This window comes from Quercus robur, chromosome 3 (assembly GCF_932294415.1).
Source record: "Quercus robur chromosome 3, dhQueRobu3.1, whole genome shotgun sequence".
Classification (NCBI taxonomy): Eukaryota; Viridiplantae; Streptophyta; class Magnoliopsida; order Fagales; family Fagaceae; genus Quercus; species Quercus robur.
In genome coordinates this window covers 62,034,083-62,043,679 of record NC_065536.1, presented here as the reverse complement: position 1 = coordinate 62,043,679, position 9,597 = coordinate 62,034,083, and the positions used below count along the sequence as shown (strand labels likewise).

The window sequence follows — 9,597 nt, the reverse complement described above, 5'->3', positions numbered from 1 at the left end:
ATGAACGGTCCGAGTCTGAAAATCTTGGGTGCAACTAGTAATGCACCAATTCTTGCTTATTTTGGAGCAGAAGCACCTTTGGATGGTGATCTTTCTGCTATTGGTTTTCTTGCTGATAACGCCCAGCAATTTCAGGCTCTCATACTATATATAGAAGTATACATGAAATGTTAAGCAGACACATGAACACACACGCAATCAATATTCTTCTCTCCCTCGCTTCCTTGTGTAATTTATTGCTGAAAAATTGTAATGAGTATCATAATTAATTTAGAGAAGAGATGATGAACCGTATAGTCCAAAATCATAAACTCTAACAATTTATAGTTTAGCTTTTGAGAGTAAAGGCCTAGTTTTTCTTCTTGTTATTGTTGTTTGTATTAACGAAGTATAATCAGTTTGTTTGACTGATTATCTAAGACTTCAATTTCTGAAATTTGGTAGTTAACCAAAACTTTTAATCTGAAATCGTTACTCTTTTTTCATCAGCACCGATGTTATGGGAAGTCAATACCATTCAGAACAAGGGAAGAAGCACTTAGAAATGCAAGCACTCTTGGGTACTTCAACACATGTAAAGGAAACACTACATGGCAACAATTCTCCAGTAATTGTTATTGGAGGATCATATGGAGGAAGTTAGTGATGAAGTTGCTTCTATTTTGATAGACAGATTATGAAGTAAACTCTAATAGATTGGTATGTGTGTATAACTTTTTCTTCATTTGTTTAGTGCTAGCTTCATGGTTTCGGCTAAAATATCCCCATGTTGCCCTTGGTGCCTTGGCCTCCTCGGCTCCAATCCTTTACTTTGATGATATTACGCCACAAAATGGATATTTTTCTATTGTCAGCAAGGATTTTAAGGTAATAGATTGAATATTTTTAGTTTCTTCTATGGGAAAATTACATAAAAAAAGGCCTTAAGTTTATAATATATTTCAGATTAGGCCTAGGAAGCTAATTTTGTCAATTAAAATTCCAAATTTATGAAATTATTTCAATTTAAAGCATCTTTCCATCTCCATTATTCATTTCTTTTATTATAGGTAGTAATTGAACAAAGAAAAATGGGAACCATTGTTTAAACTTTATATTTCACCTAAGCAAAAACAAAAAAATTTGACAACCATTGAACACAAAGTGTAGAGAGAGAAAAACTTTGTTTAGAAAGAGGAAGCTCTACTTAGAGTGAGAAAACTATTAACAGAAATCAAAGACTGATTATTTAGATGGAAGCATAATATTTTAACAATTTTCCCATTTTTTCTCTACTCTATTACTGCCTAGAATAAAATGAATGATAGAGATGAATAAATTATAGAGAACTTATGAACTAGTCTGAATTTGCGTATAAAATTTGGCATTTTTTTATTTTTTTTTTATTTTTGCTCCTCTTCCTGTTCATTTTAATGAATTAAAAAGCTTTCAAACTCGAGTGGTGTAGGAAGCTAGTGAGACTTGCTACCAAACTATAAAAAAGTCATGGTCTGAAATAGATAAAGCCGCATCTCAGCCTAGTGGTCTTTCAAACCTTAGCAAGGAATTCAAGACTTGCAGGTACGTATAGATACCCTTCGCCATAAACTTATAAGAATCAACAAAGTTACACAAGAATAGTAATTAATCATGTTCTCAAAAAAAAAAAATTATTATGTAATGAATCCTTTGTTTCTATTTTAGACCCTAAGCAAATCTTTGGAGCTCAAGGCATACTTGGGGATTATGTATGTCCGTGCAGCCCAATATAATCATCCTCTAGATTATCTGGTTAATTACCATTGTTTGCGGCGGCATAGATGGAGCTCCTTCTAACGCTAGTATTCTTCAAAAAATATTTCCAGGTCTTGTTGCTTATGGTGGAATTAGTTCATGCTATTTTAATGAACCCAAAAATATATCTAAAACAACTATGGGATGGAATTGGCAGGTAAAATGATGTATCTATTTTTCTTTCATCACTAATCATAACATTATTGACAAAGAGATGATAACATATGGAACAATATGCACACCTTGTATTATCAATATATTACCTAAATTAATCATATTAATTTTTATTTTTTTTAAAAAAATTATGAATAACGTACCATTTAAGTAGGGTAAAATATCATTTTTGTCTGTAAACTTTCACAAAAGATCGTTTTTTGTTCCTAAACTTTCAATTTTTTTTTTTTTTTAATCTCTAAACTTTGCAAAATGTTTTACTTTTTATCTTTCCGTCTATCCATTGGTTTATGTCCTACGTGGCTGCTAACGGAGTGACTGACTTGGACTAAACAATTTTATTTAAAAAAATTGGACACATGGCTCACAATGATTTGCACATGTGGATTAAATATTTGAGTGAGACAAATTTACCCTTACATTCACACAATCGAAACCTCAGCCCCAATCTTGCGTTAATCCTTATAAAAATATCCAGACCAATAATCCTATTACCTATACCAAACATGAAAACTGAAAACCTCAACGCCCAACACCTCAACCAGCGAGCCCAATCAATGACTCAACGAGTCCAAAATGTTGACCCCAACTAGTCAATGTTAGCTTCCCTTCGCCAATGTTGAGGAGAAGAAATATTTGTCTCAAAGATTGCTGAAGCACCAAAAAAAGTGTGTAATCAATAAACCCTAATGTAAGAAGAGAAGAGAAGCTCACATTCTAAAAGAGGAGAAAATATACTATATATCCGGTGTATGTTTCTTCTTTGTCACATGGGTCCACCCCATGTGAGAGAAGGGATCATGCACCATATGCATGGTATACCCCTCTTAGAAGAGAAGAAACGGTTGACAATTCCAAAACTTGGAGAGAGAGCTTATAGCTTCATTTTATTTTTAATTCACTACAGGGTCACTGCTTCAATTACAAACTCATTTCACAAGAAGTATTGCCACACACATATAGCTCCAATTTAGGTGAAAATTTTGAGTCCCAAACTATAAAATTCTTTTCTTTTTAGTTTGTTCAAGAAATTTTTGTTTATGCATTTCCAAACTAATCAACTAATCAAGGTAGTGGTCTCCAAGTTTTCTTTTCTTTTCAAATCTACGAGCAATTACAAAAAGAAATTATTTTTTCAACCAAGGGCTCGAGATTTCATTGGGTTTAGGGATTTGGGTTAGTGCAACTGTATCTTGCTTTTGGTACTGGAGCCGAGATCTCTTTTGAGAGAAGCTAGGTGTAGTTGGCCATGAGAACAATGGAGGGAAGAATAATTGAGAGGGATAAATTTGTCTCACTAAAATATTTAATCCATGTGTGCGATGTTGGAAAAATACATGTTTGTATCGCATACAAAACATATTAAGCGAAAAATTAACGGATCTACTTTATTCGCAATTGATAATATGTACTATGCAAATTTCAGAATTCAAGAATAAGAGTGTACCTTGGTATGGTGAATTTCAAAATCAAAAATCAGAAGTTCTTGAGAACACTTTCAATCTTCACTCCAATTCCACTTGTGCCCAAGAAGTATAGTCTCTCAATTAGTTTCTATGAATTTGTTCAAGGGAGAATGAGAGAGTGCCAAACCCTCACATACAAACCATTTCATATTCTTTTTAAAATTCTGTATGTTTCTCTCCTTATAACTGATTATCTAATTGGGCTAGTCTATTGAGTTTTTCCAATTGGGCTTTAGTATGTGGTTTGGAGTGGGACCAAAAGGGAACAAATAAGACACTAGCTCCAACGGGCCTTGTGCTTTTTGTCAACTCTTGACAAGTCTAAAGTTACTGTAAGGACACAAAATCTGTAACGGCCCCTCGACGATGTTGGGCTCGCACACGGAAGGTCCCTCACAATAATATTTGTAGAGAGTGGGCTTGAAAGGCCAGCGTTGGGGCACGGGGCGACATTTCGAGTCGGACTACAGGTGAACTGATATGAGATAGAGCTTTGGGCTGGATATTCAGGCCCATCAATCTTGTATCTAGGAGGATTTGGCTCCTCGGATCATGTCCGAGGAGCGTTGGCGCTGTCCCCGGTTACCCGTCGAAGGGTTTTTACGTGGTGTCCGGCGTGTATTATCCAGACATTCTCTTTCTTCAAGCCTTTCTCCAGAAGCTAGATGGAGAGCCCTCTTCTTGGTCACATAACATTCTCTTTTATACTCGCCTACGTTCGTTGTCCTTCGTCCACGTGTAGGGTCGATCTTTCCGGGGCAGATATCTGTCCCATCAGTCTAATCCCTGAGTTGTGGGATATGGTCCATAAAGCCTAAAAATCCGGATCTGTTTGGGGCGGTGTCATGTCAATGAAGGGTATTAAGGACTATTTCCGTGAGATATTTTCTGATCTTTCAAGTCTGCCTGCATCCCATTTTCGTTAATGGGGTTCTGGGCTTTCCGAGGACGGAGCGGTCCTCGGACGTGCCCTTGAACCACATCGGGCTCACTGTTTTTGGGCTTGGGCCCTGGCCTCCTTTAGTTTGGGGGTCTGTGGACTCCCTATAAGCGAGCGAGCCGGGCCCATAGACTCTTGGCCCCCACAATAGCCCCTCGAAACCCTGTTGTCCAACGTCCTGGTTGGAGAGGTGGGTTTCGGTAATTGCGAGCTTTAATTGCGGCTCATTTAATTCGGCCCTTGATCCACGTTGGTGACTCTTCACCTCCACGAGGGCTGCGCCGGTCTACGAGCCGTTTTTCCTGGATTTACGTACGTTGCCGTTATGCCGCGTGGTTATCCGCAACGTGCCTTTAATCCCTTACCATTTACGAGACCTTCCAGATGTAACGGTTACTGATGGTGTGGGAGAGCGAAACGACGCGTCATACTTTGGATTTCCCTGAGGGTCCGAATGTGTCACATACCCTCTTCTTCGTCCCCTATATAAAGAGAGAAGACAGGGGGTGACCTTTTCATATCAGAATCCCTCACGTTCTTCCCAGAGTCCATTTCCTCCTTCCGGTTACGCCCACTTCTATAATACTTATTTCACAGTAATCCACCATGAACAAATCCCTCCTTTCCCAGAAACTCCATGTCCCAACAAAACTCGAGATGGCTCGGTCTGGGCAAGGATGACGGAGGCTTAAGATTTGCCTCCCCATTCTTTTAGCCAAAATCCGAAGCAGGGATTCGTCACACCCCACTTCTGGTGTGACTGAGTCGAAAACTTCCCTTGTCATCTCCATCTGCTCTCTCACGAGCATACCTAATAAGGCTCCCCTTCTCCCTCTTTTGCTCCTTTTACTTTCTTTTCATTGCTTCACTCTTCTTCTCCTCCTTCCCGCTCATGTCCTCCATCTTCTTTTTCCCTTGCATTCTTCAGTAACAAGAGCTTGCTGAAGTGCTTCCATGTCTTCCAATTCGTCTTCCTTCTCCTTCATTATTTTTGTATAAGGATCTTCTCCTGATATGAGCAGTACCGAGGCATAGATTTCAGAAAGACTTTGAAGGCGAACACAGAAGGCACCTGATGGTTTACTTATTTGTATTACGGATATTGTTACTGTTTTAACAGTTCATTTTTTGTATAGGCTTGTTTAAGCCCTTCTTTGTACGTTGTAACAAATTTTCATATTAATAAAAGTCAGTGTTACTTTATTTCTTATGTCTTGTTTATATATTTTAACAAGTGTGAAAGCGCTGCTCGGCATAATAATATAGCATTTCAATCAATAATAACTAAGGCTAAAGTAATCCTTGATAAAAAAAAAAATGCCACGATAACTTTAAAGAGATTACTATTCAACATAACAATCCGACCAGCGAAGAATGAGACTTATCTTAAAGTTAGCAGTGATGGGTGTTGAATGCTCGATAAGGTGTGAGAAGTATTTTTCCGAGGACATGTTACCCATCGGATGAATGGCCTCCTTAGGTTGACGATCATTAGGTTGCTCTGCCATCTCCATGACGCACAGGCCCTAACCCTTTCCATTATTTAAGCCGAAAAATTTCCTCATTAAGGCAATTGATTTCCCAAGAAGCCTGAGTCCGAGGACTTTGCAAAACCTGGGCTTTGTTCAGGACTTATGCGTTTTATCTTATGCACTTGACTTTTCTCTTAGGCTTGAGTCCGAGACTTGGGTCTTTACCGGTACTAGGTTTTCCCTTTTAGCTTGGGTCCGAGGACCATGCAAGCCTTAGGTTCTGTCCCAGACCATCGTCTGCATTAGTACTTGGTTTTCCCTTTTAGCTTGAGTCCGAGGACCATGCAAGCCTTAGGTTCTGTCCAAGACCAATGTCTGCATCAGTACTTGGTTTTCCCTTTTAGCTTGAGTCCGAGGACCATGCAAGCCTTAGGTTCTGTCCAAGACCAATGTCTGCATCAGTACTTGGTTTTCCCTTTTAGCTTGAGTCCGAGGACCATGCAAGCCTTAGGTTCTGTCCAAGACCAATGTCTGCATCAGTACTTGGTTTTCCCTTTTAGCTTGAGTCCGAGGACCATGCAAGCCTTAGGTTCTGTCCAAGACCAATGTCTGCATCAGTACTTGGTTTTCCCTTTTAGCTTGAGTCCGAGGACCATGCAAGCCTTAGGTTCTGTCCAAGACCAATGTCTGCATCAGTACTTGGTTTTCCCTTTTAGCTTGAGTCCGAGGACCATGCAAGCCTTAGGTGCCGAACAGGGTGTCCCTGGGCCTCCACGCAAAGCGGGCCTGGGCCGCGAATCCAATGGACCCGCAGATTGAGAGATATTTCTGCAGCCTCTGGCCATGCGGTATTTCACTGACGTCCCAAGAATCGAGGCGCACCTTTACGAGGCCCCTCGAGTCTCTTAGTTGCAGTTGACGTTGGAAGTTGAGCCAAGACCACTTTGTCTGTAGTGCTCCTTGGGACGCCGCGTGAGTTGACTGACATCGTCTTGTCTTTTCAAATAAATAAGAGGGAGAAAAAGGTTGCTTTATATATACACCCCTTCTTTTAGCTTTCTCTTACATCACGCCTCCCATATCCGGAGTCCTCCTTTCTTGGCACAACATGTTGAAGGCGAGGGTTGGGAATAAAGAACTTCCTCCGCCGCGGAAGCGCCGTGTCTTCATGAGGCTTATAACAGCAAGGTATGGGCACAGGAAGCACAAGTTCAGGAGAGCACTCCATCTCCACCGAGAGGGAAAGGAATCTTCCCCTCTTTTAGTCAAAATCCGAAGCAGGTTCTGTCCATGCCAGAGTTTTGGTGCGGCAGAAGAAGGGTTTTCCTCCATCAGCGCCTCTGCTTTGCGGTGGGCGTATATTTAGAGAAAGCCTCACCACCTCCAACTCCCTACACCTTTTCTTCAACGGTGTCAGGTTCAAGTTGGGTCTCTTTGGCTGCCTGAGTTATGGGCAGGCAAAGATGCGGGGGAAGAATAAGGTCTCGGAGCTGTAGCCAACCTCTCCTCCGACATACCTCCTCGGCTTTCTACAGCTTTCTTGTATTTTTCTTTTTCTTGCTTATGTAGTAGGCTTCGACGTAGGCTGATTTCAGCTTTTCCTTGTACACTATACTTTCTCTTCTTCATGATAAGAATGGAAATTTCTTTACTTGTTTTGAGCACTGTTTCTTTGACCACACTGTTTCTTGAATGGGTGTGCCCTCTGTGTACGTTTCTTCAAGAGTACTTAGGGCCGTATGACTTGAAGCATAATTCAACTAACTCCAATTTATCGATCATACCAGGCATTACATTGATGATTCATAATAAATGAAACTTAAGAAAACTAACCGAGATATCAGTTGGATATTCTGTGATAAGCGCGTGAATATCGTCCAAGGCTGATGATTTCTAAGCAATCCATCTGAGCCATCGACTGGGATATAGGGGGTTCCGGTGATGTCTTCATCTTTGTACTTGGTTTCCCCATAGGCTTGGGTCCGAGGACCATGCAAGGCCTTGGTTCTGTCCATTACTTTTAAGATGTCTTCATCTTTGTACTCGGTTTCCCCATAGGCTTGGGTCCGAGGACCATGCAAGGCCTTGGTTCTGTCCGTTACTTGTAAGAGTTCTTTTTGTACTTGGTTTCCCCATAGGCTTGGGTCCGAGGACCATGCAAGGCCTTGGTTCTGTCCATTACTTTTAAGATGTCCTCTTTGTACTCGGTTTCCCCATAGGCTTGGGTCTGAGGACCATGCAAGGCCTTGGTTCTGTCCGTTACTTTTAAGATGTCCTCTTTGTACTCGGTTTCCCCATAGGCTTGGGTCCGAGGACCATGCAAGGCCTTGGTTCTGTCCGTTACTTGTAAGAGTTCTTTTTGTACTTGGTTTCCCCATAGGCTTGGGTCCGAGGACCATGCAAGGCCTTGGTTCTGTCCATTACTTTTAAGATGTCCTCTTTGTACTCGGTTTCCCCATAGGCTTGGGTCCGAGGACCATGCAAGGCCTTGGTTCTGTCCGTTACTTGTAAGAGTTCTTTTTGTACTTGGTTTCCCCATAGGCTTGGGTCCGAGGACCATGCAAGGCCTTGGTTCTGTCCATTACTTTTAAGATGTCCTCTTTGTACTCGGTTTCCCCATAGGCTTGGGTCCGAGGACCATGCAAGGCCTTGGTTCTGTCCGTTACTTGTAAGAGTTCTTTTTGTACTTGGTTTCCCCATAGGCTTGGGTCCGAGGACCATGCAAGGCCTTGGTTCTGTCCATTACTTTTAAGATGTCCTCTTTGTACTCGGTTTCCCCATAGGCTTGGGTCCGAGGACCATGCAAGGCCTTGGTTCTGTCCGTTACTTGTAAGAGTTCTTTTTGTACTTGGTTTCCCCATAGGCTTGGGTCCGAGGACCATGCAAGGCCTTGGTTCTGTCCATTACTTTTAAGATGTCCTCTTTGTACTCGGTTTCCCCATAGGCTTGGGTCCGAGGACCATGCAAGGCCTTGGTTCTGTCCGTTACTTGTAAGAGTTCTTTTTGTACTTGGTTTCCCCATAGGCTTGGGTCCGAGGACCATGCAAGGCCTTGGTTCTGTCCATTACTTTTAAGATGTCCTCTTTTTTTGGCGTCTTTTCTCTATATTGATTTATCTTTCGAAGGTCAGCCCCTAGGCCAGGGAGGGAGGAGCAGGTTCGAGGCCGCAAGCCCCTAGAGCTGTCCGCTCCGTTGGCAATGTAAGGCGTAGCCCCCAGCAGAGGCTTATGGCGGAGCAGTAACTGTACGTCGCTGGAGATGGGAAAAACTCGTGAATCTCCGGTTATTGGAGAGCTGACTCATGCACCACCCGTGCCAACGCACAAGCTTCCCCACAGACGGCGCCAATTGTAAGGACACAAAATCTGTAACGGCCCCTCGACGATGTTGGGCTCGCACACGGAAGGTCCCTCACAATAATATTTGTAGAGAGTGGGCTTGAAAGGCCAGCGTTGGGGCACGGGGCGACATTTCGAGTCGGACTACAGGTGAACTGATATGAGATAGAGCTTTGGGCTGGATATTCAGGCCCATCAATCTTGTATCTAGGAGGATTTGGCTCCTCGGATCATGTCCGAGGAGCGTTGGCGCTGTCCCCGGTTACCCGTCGAAGGGTTTTTACGTGGTGTCCGGCGTGTATTATCCAGACATTCTCTTTCTTCAAGCCTTTCTCCAGAAGCTAGATGGAGAGCCCTCTTCTTGGTCACATAACATTCTCTTTTATACTCGCCTACGTTCGTTGTCCTTCGTCCACGTGTAGGGTCGATCTTTC

At 42.1% G+C, this 9,597-nt stretch overlaps 1 pseudogene; it reads left to right on the top strand.

Moving 5' to 3' along the window:
- LOC126719904 (uncharacterized) lies at positions 1-2,008 on the top strand (annotated as a pseudogene).
- The last annotated feature ends 7,589 nt before the right edge of the window (positions 2,009-9,597 follow it).